Genomic DNA, 21,685 nt, shown 5'->3' on the forward strand with positions numbered 1-21,685 from the left:
TTTCTGTTGATTTATTTCCTGCAATGAACCAGTGGAGAGTACTGTTGTATCTCTACCCATTTTTTAACTTTCCTGGTGAATTGTAATGAAAACATAACTCTCCCACAGAATTCAGCTTCCTCATAAATTTATTTCATGTAAAGCACTAAAATTCCTTTGTTACAACTATTAGCTCTACCTTACCTGAAAGACCATATGCAGTAAATATTTCTATTTGTCCCAAGCAAGGAAGATATCATCTAGATCTTATTAAAGAACTGATTAGTTCAATTATCAGTTGCTTCAAGCCACAAGTATATAGCCTGAGATAGTGCTAACAATGAGACAGACTCCCATAAGTAACAGTACAACTCTGGCTGCCTTTGGATTTCTACTCAATCAACGGAGAGGGCAGAAACCTCCAGAATTTAGATTTGTTAGAACTTTAAGGTTGACCACTTTCCTGAAAACATCCGTGGTTTCATCCCAAATATAGAAGAGCCTTCCTGAAGCCCTGGCTATGCTCCATTTCTGATAAACGTGACAGGAACATTTATCAAGCTGCTACACAGGAATCAGGCAGCCAATTTCACATGAATAGGCTTATCACCTGCAGGACTGTCACCTATGTTGTATTTAAAATACATCCCTGTGGAATGTTTATAGGCCTCCCAGACTCTTTTAGTTCTTCATGTCATACACACCCTTTAAATTACACTAGGACTATAAAGCCTGATGAGTTCCACTCTGAAATTGCAAATGACACGTATTCATTCAGAGCTTTTGAAAGGTGCCAACATTGTTTTGTTTTTTTTTGTCCTTTGTGCTGTTATTTGCATATAGAAGCCATAGTCAAAATCAGACTCCATTATACTAGACATTTGATAAACACACAACCCCAGCCTGGGAGAGATTACTCAGTAACAACACAGAAGGTGTGAGGAAAAGATTTCTTATTGCCTAAACTGAAGGCAGACAAGGTTGCCTCCCATTGAATAAGTTAAGGAATCCAGACTCAAATCAGAAGAATCCAACGAGGTTAACTCAGAATATGTCTACACGGTGAGGTGAGGCTGACATATGTTTAATGCATCCAAGTTTAAATCAGCCACATAAAAATCAGTTTTACTTTGCAAGCCACACCACTAGGTCAGTCAGGTGCTGTGTCTGCACGTCTGTCCTTTCAGGCTGAATATCTGAGTTTATTCTCGGTGCTGTAGGAAAAACAGTCAATCAGCCCAATCAATCTATCTGCCTCTCTATGGGATCTGAGAGCACAAGCTACCTATCTCTATGCTAGCTACAGTAGCCCATCTATGTTACTTCCATACAGAAGGTACTTTGCTCCTAGACAACTTCTAACCAAGGAACACTAGACATTCATAAACCTATACCTCTTCTTGCTACCTAATCTGCACTGCTAAGAATACAGAGCTAACACCAAAAGTAACGTGAGGGCTGCCATTTCAGCAGTTTCACTAAATTAGAATCATAGAACAGTTAGGGTTGGAAAGGACCTCAAGATCATCTAGTTCCAACCCCCCTGCCATGGGCAGGAACACCTCACACTAAACCATGTCACCCAGGGCTCTGCCCAACCTGGCCTTGAACACTGCCGGGGAGGGAGCATTCACAGCTTCCTTCCAACAAATTATCTACAGTGCTACCCTCAAACATATTTAGAAAAAACCTCAACAATTTCTTCCTCTTCACCAAGTACACAAATATTCTTCAAATAGAAAGAATTTAAGTTCTATTTCCATTCCTATTTTCTCCCCTGCTGCTTCAGCTCTGGCACATAGCTAAGGGAGCACACAAAGATGCTTCAACAGGGAACAAGTTTCAGCGTGTATCTACCAGTGTCCTCCTGGCACCAGGGAGTGTAAATTATTTGTACTTTATCTGCAAATTGGTTATCATGGGTGAATCATCAAACCACTCTCCCTGAAGACAGAGATGGCACTACAATGTTACAGACTCTTACTAGTAATCCTATGGTTTGGTTTTATGCCAAACGTGCTTATACTGTTCCAAAATTCTAAATATACATTCTGTCACAAGAATTACCAGTTACTCACTAAATGATTCATAAATGAATGGCACAGGATTCCCAGCCAAGGGTAGGAAAACATGTCAGCACTGCTAATCACAAGGTACAGCCCTGGCGGTTGTGGAATGTCCACCATGAAATCCCAGCTGGTGGTTTCAAGGAATTAGTATTATGGAAGCCAAACCAAACACATCAGTAAAAACTTCTTGAAGTCAAAGAACAAGAAACTATAGACGAACCCCCCAAAAATGCACAAATTCAAAATGACACCTGGAATTACCTTGTACTTCTCAGTGGCAAGTCTCTGCAAGTCCATAGGTTTCACATTATTCTATTATCAGACATTATCAGCAGTGTGCCCTTGTGACGATGAAGGCTACCTGTACATCTCCAGTACAAGAAAAGTGTACAAAATGGCATGAGTACAGAGAAGGGCCATCAGCCAGAAGTTCTCTCCCACTTTCTTTGCATTGACTAGAAGTCATCCGTGACTCTACACGAGCCCTGCGAGACTGTGTGGTGGCACCTGCTCCTGGCCACAGAAGGAGAGACAAATGGAAAAAGATTGTTTCCACTAGGCCATGCAACTTAAATGCTTTCTGCTCAGCTGTTTATAGCCTGATCAAACTCTGTAAGCTTGGGCACTGATCCTCACTGATTTGAATGGCATCAGACAGCATTCCTGACATGTAGCCTTGCCTCAACAGCAGCATGACAGCTGTGGCACCAGCAACAGTTCAAAATACTCTACAGACAATATAACAGTAGCTTATGAAGATAAAATAGCAACTATTAAAGAGTTGGTTAAAGGATGCACTGGGGCCTGCAGTTCTTAGAGTACTGATGGAGTGACTCTAACAGTAGAAGGAGCAGTGTAATCAGTAATAATCCTTACTGAGGAAAACCAAAGGGCTTTTTGTCAAAATAGTAGTTGTGCTTCTGGTGTCAGGCTCTACCTGAAACACAGGACTTGGGGAATTCAAACATGTCAGTTTTACAGATTTTTGTAGGTTGTGGCATTCTTTTAAAATATGACTCGGTTGACTTTATAACTGTAAATTATAGACAAATAAAGCAAAAAGTACTATTTTACCCAACAAATATTCTTTCATTTTCATTTCAGAATTTCTAAGTACAGTTCCACAATGAGGCTACTGAAAAAATGACAGTATTTTTACACACTTGGGAATGACTGGAGATATTCAAGGCCCGCCTGGACAAGTTCCTGTGTGATGTACTGTAGGTTACCCTGCTCTTGCAGGGGGGTTGGACTAGATGATCTTTTTAGGTCCCTTCCAACCCTTGGGATTCTGTGATTCTGTGAAGGATACTGATGATAACGTGGAATATGATAATTTACTTTCTTTAAATGAATACTGTGCCTTTTATCTCTTCTCTCTTTTTTTTTTTTTTTTTTTTTGGCTAAGGGCACCAAAGGAAACGATTAATCTATTACATTGATCAGTCATAGAATGGTTTGGGTTGGAAGGGACCTTGTCTTTGCCAATCTTTCCCTTCTTCTCATAAGCGCCAAGTTATGAAATATTTGATGATAGGTTGTATTAGTTCAAAGTATGTGGCCACATGAACAAACATGCATGAGTAGGTAAACTGTACAAGAGAAAGTTCACTAGGTTTAAGAAATAAATAATAGAATAGTATATACAAAGACGTGCTATTATCAGATACATTACATGCATGCAAACCTTTGATGACTTTTTCCTGTCTGTTTTGAAAGCTGAAGAAGGGATTTTTTCCTCTTGTACAGGAGCTTCCTTGCATAGAACAGGTCATCATGCTTTTATTCTATTAAAAAACGCAAGGTGCTAAAGGAAGGACTGTCTAGTATTAACAGTTCCCCATCTTTTCCGTTTTAAGAGTCTATTTTCAGCAGCCTTTAACTTTCCTAAGCATTGCCATTTCAGCTAAAATTTTGCAAATAAGACCCTAGGTCAAGTAGTCTCCACTCTCTTTTCTCCTGCTTCCCCTGCTCTCTCTCTGTGATCATCTGTGAAAGGTTTGTCTTACATGACTTGCCCAGCTTACCCGAGGAAACATGGCTGAAGGAGGGATCAACCCCAGTTCCCTAAAGAAACTTGAAAACCCTTAACCACAATCAATTAAACAACACAGAAATCCTGCAGAAAATGATTTTTTAAAACCAGACTGCCTGTGAACAAAGGAGGTGCCTTGAAGTCACACACAGAAAATCAGAACATAGTTTTTGAAGCTCATGACTGTGTGACTTTGCACTGTAGCATGCATGGAAGTATCAGACTGTGGACCCCCCGTACCAGGTAACACTGACAGAGTTCAGCTACCCAAATTCAGATGTTGGAGGCGTCACCTTCAGGCAGCTTTTAAAGTCAATGAGGCAAAACTGGCACTTCTAAGATGCAATTCATTTAGCCTGTTTTAGACACTAACCTTAGGCTGAGACGAATTGCATGCCAGACGTGCCTATTTGCCCTCCTTGATTATAAAGGGAATAACTAGTTCAGATGTAGATACCTGAAATTAGAGGATATGGATCCCATCTTGTATATGAAGTAAGTCAAAGTAATTATATTTACTGTTTCAATAACAGATATTAATTTCTATCTACAAATGTTGTCCTGCCTATGCCCTGAGGCCATCGCAGGTACAACAAAGCACCACTCTTGTATTTTTCATGCAAGCAGGAGCCCACTAGAAAATAAAGGCTGAACTGCTTGATGCAAATCTCTAGAGGATGAAAAGGGAGGGAAAGAGAGGACAGAGAGTTGTAAGAACAAAGGAACATGACACAGATAAAACAAGAGGCAAGATAGCAGTGTTAAGAAAGAGTAGGCAGTGAAAACTGTTTTCACGTTTAGACAAATGGCACTCAATGAATTGGTATGCATTCAATATTTAATATTAGTTTTAGCACTTCATACATTATTAAGTGCCAACTATATGTACCTGCATTCAATATGAACTTTTTGTTTCTTCATGTTTCTAGGTGGTTTCCAAGGTAGTGTTTTATAATAACGCCTCAGAACACTTTTATATTCTCATTTGTCACCATTTCAAAGTGCGGATTTGACACACTAAAACCAAAGGTGTCAAGACTGGCACCAAGTTTGAGTAGGCTAGAGCCTCCTTTTTCACAACAGTCCTTGTTTTAATAGACATTTAACTATTCAGTACAGAAATCTTATCACCTCAATGGTACTCAGCACTACTATGGGTCAGATTCACCCAAATACAGGACAGTATACTACCTCTCCAAAATGAATACGCAACAAAGGTAGATGCAGTCCCCGAAAAAATAAGGAAAAATTCCTTGACTGTGAATGGCATGAGTCCACTCTATTTTTTAAGATAGTTCTTCCTAATTTAAGAGAAAAAACATGAATAAACAAAACCAGCAATTCTTCTGCACTACAGGAGTCAGGAATGAGATCCCACTCTTCCCTGCGAGGATCTACCCTTCCACTGACATCCAAGCAGTCTGAAGGAGGCACTAGCAGTCTTACTGGTTCCAATTTTTTAGGCTGTCATTTCACTTTTCAAAGGACAAAATGAGAAGGTGAGCATTCTTCACACTGATGTTTTCACAGCCACCAAACCTGCAAAATCAGTGACACACAACCAGCAGCTGATGTTCAACTCCTGCAGAAGAGACAGACTACTGTTTTCATGGCACAGATGTCATGACGTAGGTTTCCACAGGACAGCATTTTTTACCTCTTAAAAATGCAAAGTAAGTGAGTGTTTTAGCATGACATCCCTCTTATCTTAGTATCTTTCTAAACATGTTGTTGGTTTTTTTTTTCAATAAGCATTGTTTTCCTCATGAAGTCATAGTATAGATAAAATTGAGCAAAACACATTCTGCAATTAATTATTTGATCATGACAGTGGTTTTAGAGAACTTTTGTCCTCTATAAAACAAGATTAAAGTAAGAAATCTTTATTCCTAAGGCATTACACTTACATCCGGAGTACTAATAATTATACTGCAAATGTAATTACCCTTTTCCACATCTAGCTCCCACAAAGTAAGTGCAACCAGGACCACTTGTAGACATCCACATTTCATCTTGCAAAGAACACACATGAATGGTTCCATTTCTTCTTTGAACCAGAAAACACACAAGTGTAGTTACACACATAAAGGACATGGAATGGAAAGTTCATATTTTACTATTTAAAACAGCTGACTGTGTGACTCTTCAACATTTTGTTCCTGTCAATCAGTCAAGCTACTAATGTTCTGTGTTTTTCACAGGGTGAGACATTTGTTCTTCATCTTTCTACGAAATGTGATGATATATTCTGGCTGCGAAGCACAATTCCTTCACCTCTTCTAATACAGAAGTCAAAGAAGAGTAACTCAAAGAATATTAAAGTAGGGAAGAGATATAAAATCTTGGTCTCACTGCCACTTTCTCCACACACAATACGTATCTTTACATTCAACATATCTCCCGAATGTGTGTGTTCCTCTCCAAGGTAAGGTATAATTATTTCACAGTCTAACTCTCCTTGGATGTTGCCTAATGCTGTTTCCCTTTGCTATTTTATGCTATTACTGAACCCTAATTAATTTTTTCCCCTGCCAAATCGTTGTAGAATAGCAATCCCATAGGTTTCTTTGCCTTCACATATTTAGTATGTTGATGAAGATAAGCTGAGTTGAATTTAATCAGGGGAGAGGAGACTAGTAAAAACAAGGGGTGTTGCTGATGGTAAGAGCCTTAGCTTCCTCAATACCAACACCAAAATAACAGTGTTTCTTGAAGAAGTAATGAGCAGCAAAAATGTCCTCTTTCTTCATGGTGATTACAGTGACTCACCTTGGGGGAGAATCTAGCTACTGACATTTATGTGATAGCCAACTCATAACTGGACTGAAGTAACTTGTCTGTCTTGACCATGAAATACGAAAAGCTCAAAATTCATGAAGTAGCACAGATTGTGAGAAAGACTGATAAACAATCACACCCCAAAGATATACAATTTTCTTTGTCCTCCTGTAGTCAACTTCCTGCTTCCAAGTTCAAATTCAAGTCATCAGCTTCATTTTTGAAGTAGCCCTTGGGTGGAGATCATTTAGTGTTCAAGACATGACAACTCTGTAGGGACTTGACTTCAAGAGATCAAGTAAAACTTGGTTCCTTACTATGGTGCAGTTTTTTACGGCATGGTGACAGCTATCATGCTTTTTTATTGTTCTCTTTCACTGCATCTTCTCCAATTTGTAGCTGTAGAGGCTCCAATTTGTAGCTGTTATCTCTGGGAAAGAGATTCTACAAGCTTTTTCTGGAAAAAGAGACCAGAGGAGTTCCTCTGGCTTCTCTGATTTAACCCCAGACACCCATGAACAGAGGCAGTACAACACAAGCTTCACTGAGGCAGGAGAATGCACACTTGCAGCCCCAAGTCTAAAGGAACTGGGCTGCTTTTTTTGTTGTTTGGTTTGGGTTTTTTTATTGGCTACAGCTCTTCAAGGTAAGTAACTAACAGCAAGGAAAGGTACTGGCTACTGGAAAAAATAACACAAGAAGAGCAAAACAGCTCATCAGACAATTTTTTAACTGGAGTATCATAGGATCGCAGAATGGTTTGGGTTGGAAGGGATCTTAAAGCTCATCCAGTTCCAAACCCCTGCCATGGGCAGGGACACCTTCCACTAGACCAGGTTGCTCAAAGCCCCATCCAACCTGGCCTTGAACACTGCCAGGAATGGGGCAGCCACAGCTTCTCTGAGCAGCCTGTGCCAGTGCCTCACCACCCTCACAGGGAAGAACTTCTTCCTAATATATAATCTAAATCTACCCTCTTACAGTTTCACATAACTAAGTTTCTTCAAACTGCCAGCTCTCATGCTAGTATGTGACAAACCATGACTCTTTCATAGCAGAAGCCATGGCCATTTATTATGCATCCTAAGTTTTCAAAATAATCACTGTTAAAAGTATACTTTTATTTGGCCTATACAGCATTCATACAACCATGGCTTATAACATATCATTCATGTAATAAAAGTAAAATGCTTTAAACCATGTCTTTTGAGAGATGCTACCATAATCTTCAACCTATTAAAAAAATACATTTAGTGGCTTTGGCTGTGTATTAAAGGCTTTGTTTATTCCTTTTTTATATTTTTAATGAGAGTGGTAGAAAGCTATACAAATAAGAAAAGTTTGTGTTCTCTAAAGATGACCAACTACAGTTAATGACAGTGACATACATGTGTATTTCCACGTGCTGAAGCACAAGCCCAAATTGTTATCAAAAGTAGGACTGATTCCCTAATTAAAAAAATATAAACAGCATTTTGTAACAAAGATTCAACCCTATCATTTCAGAGGCCTTGCAATTGTTAGACTTCACTTGTGTTTTAGGCACACAACTCGACAACAAATTTGTGCAGTAAAAACATCCTCCATTTTTTTCAGGTGTAAGAACTGAAGCCCAAATCCCATACAGCACTGCTGTTTTGGTTTGGCAGTGCAGACCTAGCAAGGTATCTGGAAGAAAAAGGAACTTACACCTAGGTTGAAGAGTTATCCCACTTTTCTCACCATTCATCTGTCCACATCTACACATTCTGTTCAGTTTTGGGCCCCCTCAACATAAAACAGATGTTGGTAAATTGGGGCAAGTTGAGCATATGGCCCTAGATGCCCAGGGGCTGTTGCTCTTGCCCTGAGAAGAGAGGCTGCAGAAGTGGGATTTGTCCATTTCAGAGGGAGAGGTGACCTTGGAAAGGACCTATCATCTGTCTGCCAATATTCATGCAAAGGTGTAGCAGGAAGCTCTAAGTGGGGGTCAAACAGCTCAAATTCCACCCTACACATTAAAATCAGTGACAGAAGGGGGTCATGCTGGTTTTACCGTTGAGGTCTGCCAAGACTGGGACCAGCCTGACTCAACAACTTCATCAAATTAAACCTAACAAAGATGTGAAACCATATGTTTCCTGACAGAGGAACCAGTGAATGGTGACATGGCCTATCTAGCAAAACATAGTTTATCTCTGGATGAGTTATTGTAACCTTTCACGTTTTGCTGAGCTACTAAATCTAGCCTGATAACAAATGACTGACACTCAATCACTTTATACCATACAAGCTTAGTTATACCTTCCAAAGGCAGGAATTCTAGCGTGCTATTCCTAGGAGTGTGTAAAAATTCATCCCTTGAGTGGGGATGTCCCTTAAGGTTACTCCTTGAGGCTGAGCAAAAGAGAGTCGCCCACAGTCATCGGCATGGGTGAGTAACATCAATCTTTACTTATTAATTATTAAGCTAGCTTTGAATTATAGTAAATAATAGTTATAAGCATTTATACTATGTAGTAGATATTCTGATTAAAGTTCTTTAGCCTAGTCATATTATGATGATTATCAATCATTATTGTCATTATCACTATCACTTATAATAAAACTTTCAGTTTATATTTATGTATGGTTTGCCATCTTTAATCCTGTGGGACAAAGTGGTATAACCCTTTAGACATAAACCGTTGACCAAGTCTGCAACTAAGTCTAAATGCAGCTGCACCTAAGCTCCCCTCTGAGAAGGACTATAGGGAGCAAGGGGCTCCTTTCTTTGACCTCATGACTCAACTGGAAGGCCTCTATGACAACTTTGTCTGATCTCCCACTCTGTCCATGACAGAGTATCACCAAGAAGAGCCAAGAGGCTCTTCAATAGTACATGGCAGGAGCATCAGAGGCCATACATTGAAAGAAGAGGTTTTCCAGCCTTGTAGCAGGAGAAACTTTCTTGTACTTAGGCAGTGATGCAGCTTGCCTAGAGCTGGTGTGCACTCTGTTCTTGGAAGATTTCAAAACTCAACTGAACTGGACACAGTCCTGAGAAACCAGAGCCTGAACTCAGGGCTGACCATGCTTGGTGTTCCCTTCCAACCTGAGTTACAGTATGATCCCCTTCTGTTTTATCTGGCTTTTGGAAGGCAGAAGAGGGGTCTGTGCCTGGTAGAGGTCCACGTGCAGCATCACCCTCAGCTTGGGTACTCAAGAGCATTGTGAAATGCACCGTTTCCTGGTTTAATAGATCTGAAAAGCATACTTTGTCTTCTTTTTCCTATAAATATGTAAACATAACTTCTTTTTCATTTTCTTTTATAAAAGATGTTGGTGATTTAAGTTTTCAGTAATACACTTCAATACCAAATACAAACACCATTAGACTATATTTTAGTCAAGTCCACACATCTACATAATGTCTATTTTTAGGCAAGTACTAGCATTTTCTGTGTAACTAATATAAGCACACAGAACCACCACCTGCAACTCACAGATTTGTCAGTCTGAACCAAATACCTGAGAGACCAATAACATAGCTTTTTAAAAAAAAAAAAAACGACCCAGAAAATCCACATAGCACTGACATCTTCCCATTGCCTGGGTCTTGCTGTTCAAATTTGAGTAGTATTAACCAGCCTGATTCCTGACATAACCCCAAGCTCACCATACCCTGCTGTGAACCACCTCCATGTCAGAGGGCTCTACTGCTCGGCAACCCCACAGTCCCACGGAGCTTCCCCATGCCACGGCCACAGGCTGAAAACAGCCCTGAGGAATGCCCGCGTCCTCAAGAACTTATAAGACAGGGTGCACCAGATGGTCACTACCCACGGGAGACTTCAAACCACACTGGGGAGCAACAGCTTTGGGGAGTGCTGCAGATAAGCGGTGTCAGGCCCTTCTCTCTGCTCTTCCTCCTTTACCGCATCCACAGAAAGTGAGCACAGAATAAGCCCACCGCTCTTCAGGAGAAGTAAATGTATTCACACACGCCAGGCACACTTTAGGAGGCTGTTTTGGGCCAAGAAGCCTCCCTCTGCTTGGGGCACAGGGTGACTGTTACTTATTCACACAGGCGCTGCTGTTTGTCAACACCGCTCAGGCGCCGCGCTGCCAGAAGGCTGGGGCAAACGCTGGACATGAAGGCGGCTACGGGACATCCGCTTCCCTCCTCGGGAGCGAAAAATACCCTGGCCTCCAGCCGTGCCCTGCCCGCCGGTCCCCGCGCTCCCCCGACCGCCCGCTATCCCGCCCCCCGCGGGGTCTGCGCTTACCGCGGGGCCGGGGAACCGAGGGATGAGGCGGGCGGCGGGGTCCATGCGGGAGCAGCACCGCCGCCCCCCCGGGGGTGCTGCTCCTTCCTCTTCGGGCGCCAGTGGGGGAACGCGGGGCGCCGCTTGGGCGCGGCAGAGGTGGAGGGGCGGCGGCGGGGGGGGGTGGCCGCCCCCTCGGGCTCCGAGTCCTCCGACTCGCTGCGGCCGAAGAGGCGCTGGAAGCGGCCGCGTCGAGCCATGCGGCGATCGCGGTGGGCGGCGGGGCTGTGCGCGGCGGCGGCGTCCTCCTGCCGGCAGCCGGGGCAGGAGCTGCAGCGGGGGGAGCGCGGCGCTCCCGGCGGTTTCGGGCTCTCCGCGGGCATGGACGGGGCGGCGGTGGCAGCCGCCCGCCTCGGTGTATGCGTTTAATAAGGTGATTCCCTCCCTCCCTCCCTGCCCACCGCCGGCCGCGTCGGTCCCTCCCCGCGGAGAGAGCCGCGGCGCGGCAGGCTCCCCGCCGGTCGCACAGGAAGGGAGAGGCCCGCGTGTGCTCCGTGCCCAGGGTGCGCATTAGGGACCATTATCTTGTTGTTGTTTTCTACTAACCCTCAGGTATTCCCCGCGCCCCGGACACTTGTGCAAGTCGCGGGCAAAGGCTTCGTGCCCTCCCGCACCGCGTAGGGGCAGCGCTGGGGGCCACGTACATCCTCCACGGGTCCCGCCAGCCCTGCCCCGGCCGGCCTTACCCCTCCCGTGGGGCCGAGGGGGCTCCTGCGCAGACGGCACACCCCAAACCTTGCAGCGCTACTTTTTGTGCCGGTGCCCGGACATTAATTAATTACGTGCTTATCCCTCTCTCCGGGACTAAAGCGGCGGTGACCGTCCCGCCGGCCAGGGCCGAAGGAGCGGTGCCGAGGGGCGGCAGAGCCGCTCCAGCGGGGAGGGCCCGGCTCGGGCGGGCGGCTGACAGGGTCGCCTCAGGTCGTATCGTGACCGGCCCCTGTCGGGACGTGGCGGTCCCGCGCGTCCCGCCGTGCTTTTAGGACTCTTCTCTTAAATGACCCCGACGTCTTCCCCAGCTTTCCGATGGAGGCTTACTGTGCTTCGCTGACGGATGCCGCCGGTCCTAAATTGCAGCTAACAAGCACGCATTTACTGCGAGGGTGGTGAGGCACGGGAAAAGGTTGCCCAAAGAAGTTGTGAATGCTTCATCCCTGGAAGTGTTTAAGGCCAAGCTGGATGGGGCTTGAAGCAACCTGGTTTAATGGAAGGTGCCCCTGCCCAGGGTTAGAATTAGATGATCTTTAAGGTTCCTTCCAACCCAAACTATTCTTTGGTTCTATGATTTGTCTGGTGTAAGGAGCTTTTAGAGTGGGTTGTTTCTTCTGATTTTGCTTGCTACTGATGGAGTAGGGAGGCTATAATTGTCTGCTAAAAATGCTAACATGAGATAAGCAATGTCAGAAGTCTGTATGCTGGAAAAACTTCACTATTATGAAATAGTCGCAATCAGCCAGTAATTGATAAACTCAACATAAACTGATGGACATAAATTAACGCTGAGGGTTTTTACAGCAGGAGGACAAGGATGTGGGCAAGGCAGGGGAAGACAAAAGACGAAAAGGGTCTGGCTGAGTGGCTCAGACCTACTGGTACTGCTGTTTTACCTGAAGCAATACGTACACCTGTTTGGGGGGCAAATTCAGTTAGTTTCCTCAGTGGTGTGCAATTTACTTGGCTGGTGATGAACTAAACACATTAACCTACAATGAAAGTGATTTTTCCCAAAATTAAATATATGTCATGGCAAAACTGGGCAGAACTGGAAAGGTGAACAGTTGTACCCTTGGGAAATGCCAAAGGGAACAAGGGGGGAAAGGACGGTTTCGGTAAAGCTTTTTATATAGGCATGAAAATAATAGAATCACAGAATACCTGGGGTGGAAAGGGACCTCTGAAGGTTGTCTAGTGCAGTCCCCCTGCTCAAGCAGGGTCAGTAAGAGCAGGTCACTCAGTACCATGTCCAGGTGAGTTTCAGGTATCTCCAAGGACAGAAATAAGGAGACCTGGTGACAGGTAGCATGCTGTCCTTGATGGATTACTAGGAACAAAGAAGGTCCTGTTTCCTACATCTGCATTGGACTTTTGCATAATGGCTATATAGTATAAAGATCCAAATAGCTGTACTTTGTCTCTTATCTCAGCATAAAATTATTCCTTTCTCTTTCCTTGATCCACAGTGGGCATTACCATGGTGATTTATGACATCCATCATTGAAGAAGCCAGATAAATATATTGCAAAGTATGTGTACTAAATTTCCATTTAGGTCTCAGTTATGGGGAATCTGTTGTGCATAAATTCTGTTGTGAATAAATTCGTGTTGGTGAGCCACTTCAACTAAATAGCACTGGGGGGAAGGCGTCTGGGGCACTGTAGGCCTGGTGTCTCCACTCTGCCACTGTACCTGCTAATGTATCCACAGTTCTTGACAGGCCAGGCAGCGGAGGCTATGTTCAGCAGCTCTCTGCTACTTCATTCCACAGCAAAAAATGACATGTATGGCCTGAAAACATACAGTTTAAATCATAGAACAGAGAAAAGGAGAACTGCAAGGCATGCATATTTTCAGATACTTTCAGACTATCTTGGCAGGGTCTGGATCAGCGTTAGCGTCTTAGAGTACCTAGAAAACATGCAGAGTTAAGTATCTCTCTGGGTTAACACATATAAGAAATAAGCATGCTACATCAGCTTTGAGGTATCCAGCATTTGTGCTTCAGTGCTAACATGTATCACAATATCCTGATACACAAGAGTAGGTGAAAGGGATCTGTTTGATAATGCTTCTTCAAACTTTAGCCGAAATTAAAGTCTGCATGTTTAATATGGCAGTTTCAGAACAATACGTGATCTCAATCCAAACAGATTGTGGAGGCTAAGTACTTGGAAGAATACTTAGGCTTAATTATAAGATTTGGACCTTTTCTTTCAGGAAAGGCATTTTAAACACCATTAGTTAAGCAGAAATTAATTAGAATTAGCCAGTCATTTAGAAAACTTTAAACGATGGTCATGTTTATGTCAGCAGTCCTAACACATGCACAGAACAAGTTAGTCTAGCTTTTATCTGAACCAACACAATTTTGCAACAGTTCTTGGTAATTCATATCATAGTAAGATATTATGCAACAAATTATCTTTCTCCTGTTTGTTTTCATTCCAACACGGTGAAAAAGAAGTTGATTTGGTATCCAGATCAGACTTCATTATATTCAGTATCCAGTTAGTTTGACTGCACATTGCATATGAGCTTTACGAAAAGAACCCAGAAGCATGCTAATTTTGGAATTACAATGAGAATCAGAAAAAAAAGAGACTCAAAATCTGTGAATCTGTTGCAGGAACTGAACAACAGACAAGTTGAGATAACATTATTTATTCAAATCATTGATCCTCTCTTTTTATTGTTTCAAAACAGAAACACACTTCTAATATAAAACTGTCCCAATATATGGCACAGTATATGTGGGGGGAAATATAATCTAAAGCTCATAAGCAAATTGTAGAAAAGTAGGAATGAACTATCATCAACTTTGTCACCAAATAGTCTATCTTCTTTTCTAGTACAGTAGAGGTTTGTAGTTTCCTTCGGAAACAGTACATGCAAGCAAACATTTGAGATTCCAGTAATTCACGGTCAGAATATATGAGTGTTTTGGATTCCCACATTTTGGAGCTGGTGATAAAGGAGCAATAAAGTATGCAGGGGCAAAAATCCTGCCTCTGTCCCACAAAAAGCATGTAAAACCCAAACTATGGTCCTGAAATCCCACATTCGTTTGACACCTAACCCTTTGGGCACCTAAATTCCAGTGGTGCCTCCCTGTTTGTCTTGAAAGTGCCCCAGGTACTTAGGGATTCACCTCTCCACATGCCCAGGACTGCCTCAGTCTTTACAAGACTGAGTGTTGGGTGCCTGCTTCTTGCCTAAGTCTGACAAGGAGCTAAAAGCTAGGTATTGTTTGGCCTAAATCTCTACTGGGACTCCCTGTGGTTGGCATATTTGGGTCTTGTTTAACACACTTAGTAATAGCAGGCTCTGTACAAAATGTACTGGCTTCCATTTCTTTTATAAGGTTTCAAACAATGATGTAGAAATAGTAATGGAAGTGGTAGTCTTAATATCCTGCCTACAAGGGAACGTTCTACCTCGCAGTCCTACCACCACTAGTGTTTTCTTTCTGGCCCAACAAGACTAGAGGTTCCCTGGCAAAGCCTGAAAAGAGAAGCGAGTCCCACTCCATGCTTTGAAAATAAAGGCATACATATATGTCCTTAGCAAATTATCAGACAGAGCAGTATGTGGGTGATCATTCCTGGTGGTTAAAGACAGCCCGGAGTCAAAAATGGAAAATGCAACTAAATATTGTGACCGGGGAAAGCCAAGGCTAGGAACTAAATTAGGTCAGGAACACGCCAGCCAGAACTGCAGCCAGGAAACAGGTAGGAAGCCAAAGAAGCCAAGAGACCCTTAAAACAAATAGCAGGGCAAACCACACAAAGGTTAACAAGTCTGTCTCACAGGGAAAGACTTTGGAAAAATAGCAAGCAGAGATTGAATGAGACTAGGACTAAGGAATTTGGAAGCAAGAGACAGGGATTTCAGGCTCAACCAAGAAGTAAATTTGGAAGCCAAGAAGAATTTGTGGGATTGTTTTACATACCTGTTAGGTAGGGCAAAACAACAATCAGGTTCAAAGGGCAATCTTAGTTAGGAAACACTTAGTCAATGTTATTGGCGTGCCAGTTGCCATGACTTACCCTGGTGTGTCTGGCGGCCGTATGGCTGCATTGCCTGGGGAGACACACAGGTGAGCACGCAGGCGCTGAAGCAGATGGAAGCACCTCAGGCTCTGAGGGACATTTTGGAGTGGGAATACATGTATATAACCTCATGCTCTGGATTTCTTCTTGCTTGTACACACTGAATGATTACTTCAGGTAGTACTTTAGCTCCATGTCTTGGATGCTTTTTGTCTCACTTCACAGTGTCATGTTCCGATCCCAGTCCATTTTGGCATCTTTGGCATTTAACTGTGTGAGCTTGTACCTCTGTTGAAAGCATGCAGTGCTCATCTCTTAGGTGCTGGTTATTGATCAGATCAAGTAAAAAATGCATGTGACCCTTGTCTGGGTCAAGATTTCACCTTCACGCTCCTGATAGCGTTGGTTTGATTTGTCATTCATGGGGCTGTATAACTTCAGTGCTTACCTATTGAAAGTGTCCCACAACATAGCCACGGTGTAGCATGTGTTCTTTAACTATAACATGATGGAGTTTTACAGTGCTATCCACAATGATCCTGTATTTTTTTTTAGTGTAAAAGTGTAGTACTTCATCATTAGTTACTACCTCCTCATAATACTCCCATCGTGATGCCAACAGTGAGAGTGTTTTGTTTGATTTTAATGCCAACTAGGTGCAGCCAATGAGCCCAGGCAGATAGCCAAATGGATTTCAGTTACAAAACATTCAGGAGTTCCCAGTATAGGACATCGGTTTTATTCTTTGTATTAGCAAGAATAGTATTTTTCATTCCTTCTCCAATCAGCTCACAGAAGAAAACTTCCTGTCCCACTGAAAACATTTCTTTCAGGCATTTCCTTCTCTGTTACCTGCTAAGAACTTTTTGCGTTCTGTTAATGATAATTGAGTGCTACTTTTCTCTTAATGATAACTACCTCTCATTGAAGCACAGTGTCAGTACAAAGGCAAGACAACACCCATAACCCACTTCAGTCTTGCTCTGAGTATCCAGGTATTGTGTTCTTCTGCCCCTGTGTAAAAGATCAATGCTTCCTCTGCACATTTTTCATCCCATGGTTTCTCTAAAGCTTTCAATCTTTGGACTTAACACTTTGCATAAGGAGATTACATAAAGATTCTGTGCCTGCTCCCAAGCTGAACACTAAGAAACACTCTATGCATGCTGTCTTTTTCATACTCACCCCCTTAATGTCATCATTGGTTCACTATGGCATTTATGTAGTTTCAATAAGTAGTTTTTCCCTTCCTGAAACTGTAACAGGGGAAGACAAAATAGCTATGAGAAAACATGCTCTGTAACTAGACTGAAATAAATGCTATAGATGCTACCCAGAGGAAAGAGCATTCCACCTTGTGACATTGTGGTTTTTGTCTTTCCCATCTTGTTAGCTCTGCAGGCTGATGGAAACTGAGTGGGAGGTGGGAGATGCTGCTTCTTACAAGGGCAGGATGACACTGATTGAGTGATAGCATTATGCGGCTTTGTGCATTGGGGGCTCCTGGGTCCTCTGGAGTTTGATTTTGAAAGAAAAAAAGAAAGGAAGAATGTTAATTCTAGCACTCTGTTATCCCACAGTTACAATTTAAAGGTATACTAATAAGACCATAAATCAATTCAATTAAAATATACCAACATTAACATAATAATGAGGCATTACGAATGTAATACTGGCAAATTGCTATTTTACTGCTTAGTATCAAGATGTGCATATAATTTCCAAGTAGGTATGGCTTTGCTGAAATGTATAATACTTCCAGGTTAATATTCTATTTTGTTTCTCTTGCTTTTCCAGTTTTCCAGTAGTGTGCATAGCACTGCTACACTTCTATGGTTGCTCAAAAACTAAGCTGTACCTCATGTTCCTATTTTGCATCCTGATACAAATTTTAATTATTTGCTAGGTTGAAATTAATTTGGAACCCTGTCACCTTAAAAAATAATTTTTAATTGAAGTTTGACTAAATCAGCAATGCCATTCTATTGTATTCACATCATATTCTCATATGAATCTACCAGCCAGCATGGCTTAAGTTAGGATAGGATCTTTCTCTTTCAGTTTCTAAGAAGGCAGAAACTACCACAAAATTTAAAATTAATTACTTTATAGACATTCCAAATGTATTACTTAGCCAGTATCCCTGGAAATTAAACACATAACTATCATTTATTATTATTTATACTGACTAACAGATGAGCTGGGAAACATAGAAGCATGCAGGAAGGCAGGTCTCTATCTTCAGCAATTTACAGTCTAAAACCAACATGCTAAAGGTTAAAGCTTAAGCGAAGCTGATTAAATTGCTATGGGATATGAGTGTCCTCTGACAAATCCAAGAACTAGCCAGTCTTCTGTAACCTAGTTAGGTGCTAAAGAATCTGCAGTTAAATATTAAGCTGACCAGATGTAATTAAAAACATAACTGTTCCTGTATATCTGCAGATAATACAGAAGCATTACTAGAAAATTGAAACTGTCTGTTCATAGTTGTGTTTACCAGTCACTTCTTCCTCCTGTCTCCTGTACAGCAACAAACTCTTTTGTCTGTGTGAAGACCCTGTGAAATCCGTCAGCCCGCACCACTCTGTACAGATATCTGCTCTGTCCTCTTCTCAGATGAATCTAAACCTTGCACTGTCCTAGGAAAAGTTATCCAAAAGAGGAGGTGTTGAAAGAGCCTGATGAAGCAAACCAGTTATCGTAAGTCCCAGGGAGTAGGAGCATGAAGTGGCAGAGGTGTTCCCAGCATTTCGCTTTTCCCATGATAATCAGTTGCGATCAAAGAGAATAAGGATGTAATATTTAAAACAAGCACAGACAGTGACTGTGAGAATGCAGGTCAGTGAATTTCTACCATCAATAAACAATAATTAGGGAGTTATCTGCTAGCTGGTCTACAGAAAAAGTAGATTAAGGAGAATGAGTAAGCTGAAATTTATCCAGTCTTTAAAACCGTGCCCATTCCAATAGGTTATAAAGGAAACTATATACTTACGGGTTGAGAGAAAAAAGAGCTGTCATAGACCACAGAAAGAACAATCGATATGAGATAAAACAAGCAATGGACGTCCTTAAGCATCTCTAATGAGATTGTTCCTATTTAAAATATTTATTTATGAGCTACGATATGTAGAAAGACAGTAAAATTTATGTAGGATTGAAAGTTTTGTGGCATAGCTGAAATCGTCAAAGTTCATACGGAATTTCAAGGGTATCCAACAAAAATTCCAAGCTGGTTGGAACCACTGACATAAGGATGAAATAATTGGTAACAGTGGCTAAGACTAGGGTCTACAGCATACATCTGCATGTCAGACCTGCTTTCAGGAAGCTGATTGCTGGTCCTGGTTCCAGATGTGGGACACCACACAAGTATAGATGGGTTCTTTGGGCTATTACTACGTATTACTGTCTTTGCACTATTTCTGCTTACCCATCTGGCCACAAACTGTTGCTGCCAAAAGAGACCTTGAGCAAATCAAGGATGACTGCTGTGCTCTAAGCTGTGGTAAAGGTGGCAAGGTGGTGTTTCTTTTTGATCCTACAAGTCAAGGAAATGGACTCAGTAGGAGAGGATGTATCTTGCAGATCAAAGCCAGTATGGCTGGTGTCACAGGCAGGGCTTCTATGCCCATGGATCATCTTCTGGGAGCAAGGACTGGTAGGGAGTGACAGCACCATTGTGAGAAAGAGAGGCAAGAGTATCTTTACCAACAGTCTTGCTCATCTATTGAGAAAGGCTTTTAGGCAGGTTCACCAGAGTATGGAGAACAAAGTCTAAAAGGAAGTGTAAGAACAGGCTGAATTTAAGATGCTGAGGGAAGTGAGGAAGGTACATAGCGAAGACCTTGATTTCAGGAGAGTGGACTTCAGCTTGGTCAGGGAAGGGGTTGGCAAGAATCTCTGAGAAGCCAAGAAAGAAGATCCCATTAGAGCTGATTTTCAACTAAAATCTGCTTGAAGCACAAGAACAGCCAATTGTGACTGCACAAGAAGTTGGACAGATAGGGCAGGAGGCCAGGTTGGCCAAAGAGGGAATTTGTAGCTGAGCTCAGACACAAAAAGGAGGTACGGAGAAAGTGGAAGCAGGGACCAGGAAATCCAGCAGCATTGCTCAGGTATGCAAGAGTCAAATTAGGAAAGCCACACACAACTGGGGTTGAAACCACCAAGGAATGTAGAGGGCAACAAGAAGGGCTTCTACAGGTAAGCAGCATTGAAAGAAAGGTGAAGGGAAATGTAAGCTTGCTGCTAAATATTGCAAGCAAGCTAGAAAGGACCTAGTGACAAACTATGTAGAAAAGGCTGAAGTACTTAATGCCTTCTTTGCCTCACTTTTTACTGGCAAGGCCGGGTCTTCGTGCCTAGTAGCAAACTGGGAGGAACGAGGTACTACCCACCATACAGGAGGATCGGGTCGGAGAGAATTTAAATAATTCTGGACACGGGACCATATAAGATGCACCCACGGAAGTTGAGATGGCTGATGTCTTACGTGAGGCTCCTCTTTATCATCTTTAAAAGGCTATGGCAACCGGGTGAACTCCCCAGTTGCTGGTAAAAGACAAGTGTTACTTCAGTATTTTAAAAAGCCAAGAAAGAAGACCTGCAACCTGGTCAGCTCCTGGGAAAATTAAGGAACAAGTCCTCCCTGTTTCAGGCACATGAAGGATGGAAAGATGACTGGAATCAGCCAACAGAGATTTATCAAGGTTCAATCATGCTTGACCAACCTGATTGCCTTCTATGACGAAATGGCTGGCTCTGTGGGTGAGAGTAACAGATGTAGCTTATCCAAAGCAAGACTTTCCACAGTCTTTCATAGTACAGTGGTAGCTGAAGTGGGGAGATGTAGACTGGATGAGTAGTCTGTAGGGTGGATGAAAAACTGGCTGGACTGCTGGGCTCAGAGAGTAGTGGTTGAGGGTTCAAGTTTGTATTGGGTTTACAAGACAAAGTTTTGGGGGGGGGGGGGTTACAAGGGCAGCTCCTGTAGGAAGCTTCTAGAAGCTTCCCCCATGTCCAATAGAGCCAGTGCCAGCTGGCTCCAAGATAGACCCACCACTGGCCAAGACTGAGCCCATCAGTGGTGGTGGTAGTACCTCTGGGATAATGTATTTAAGAAGGGGGAAAAGTTGCTGTGCAACAGCAATTGTAGCTGGAGAAAGAAGACAAAATATGTGAGAGAAACAGCCCTGCAGATGCCAAGGTCAACAAGGAGGGAGGAGGTGCTCCTGGCACCGAAGCAGAGATTCTCCTGCAGCCCATGGTGTAGCCCGTGGTGAGGCAGGCTGTGTCCCTGCAGCACATGGAGGTCCATGGTGGAACAGATCTTCACCTGCAGTTCATGGAGGTCCACAGTGGAGCAGATCTCCACCTGCAGCCCATGGAGGTCCACAGTGGAGCAGATCTCCACCTGCAGCCCATGGAGGACACCACACTAGAGAAGAAGGATGCCTGAAGGAGGCTGTGACCCCGTGGGAAGCCTGCACTGGTGCACCTCCTGGCAGGACCTGTGGCCTGTGGAGAAAGGAGCCCACACTGGAGCAAGTTTGTTGCAGGACTTATGAACCCTGGGGGGACCCACACTGGAGCAGCCTGTGAAGGGACCCACGCTGAAGCAGTCTGTTCCTGAAGGACTGCACACTGTGGAAGGGATCCATGCTGGAGCAGTTTGTGAAGAACTGCAGTCCTTGGGAAGGACTCGTGCTGGAGAAGTTCACCGAGAACTGCCTCTCATGGGAGGTCCCCCACAGTGGATCAGGGGAA

The 21,685-nt window shown here is 43.0% G+C and overlaps 1 pseudogene; it reads right to left on the minus strand.

Annotated features, from left to right (window-relative positions):
• LOC136015952 (basic proline-rich protein-like) overlaps window positions 1-10,975 on the minus strand; it is a 54,240-nt pseudogene extending 43,265 nt beyond the window's left edge.
• Window positions 10,976-21,685: the final 10,710 nt, after the last annotated feature.

The sequence above is a fragment of the Lathamus discolor genome, chromosome 5 (genome assembly GCF_037157495.1).
Source record: "Lathamus discolor isolate bLatDis1 chromosome 5, bLatDis1.hap1, whole genome shotgun sequence".
In the NCBI taxonomy this organism is placed as follows: Eukaryota; Metazoa; Chordata; class Aves; order Psittaciformes; family Psittacidae; genus Lathamus; species Lathamus discolor.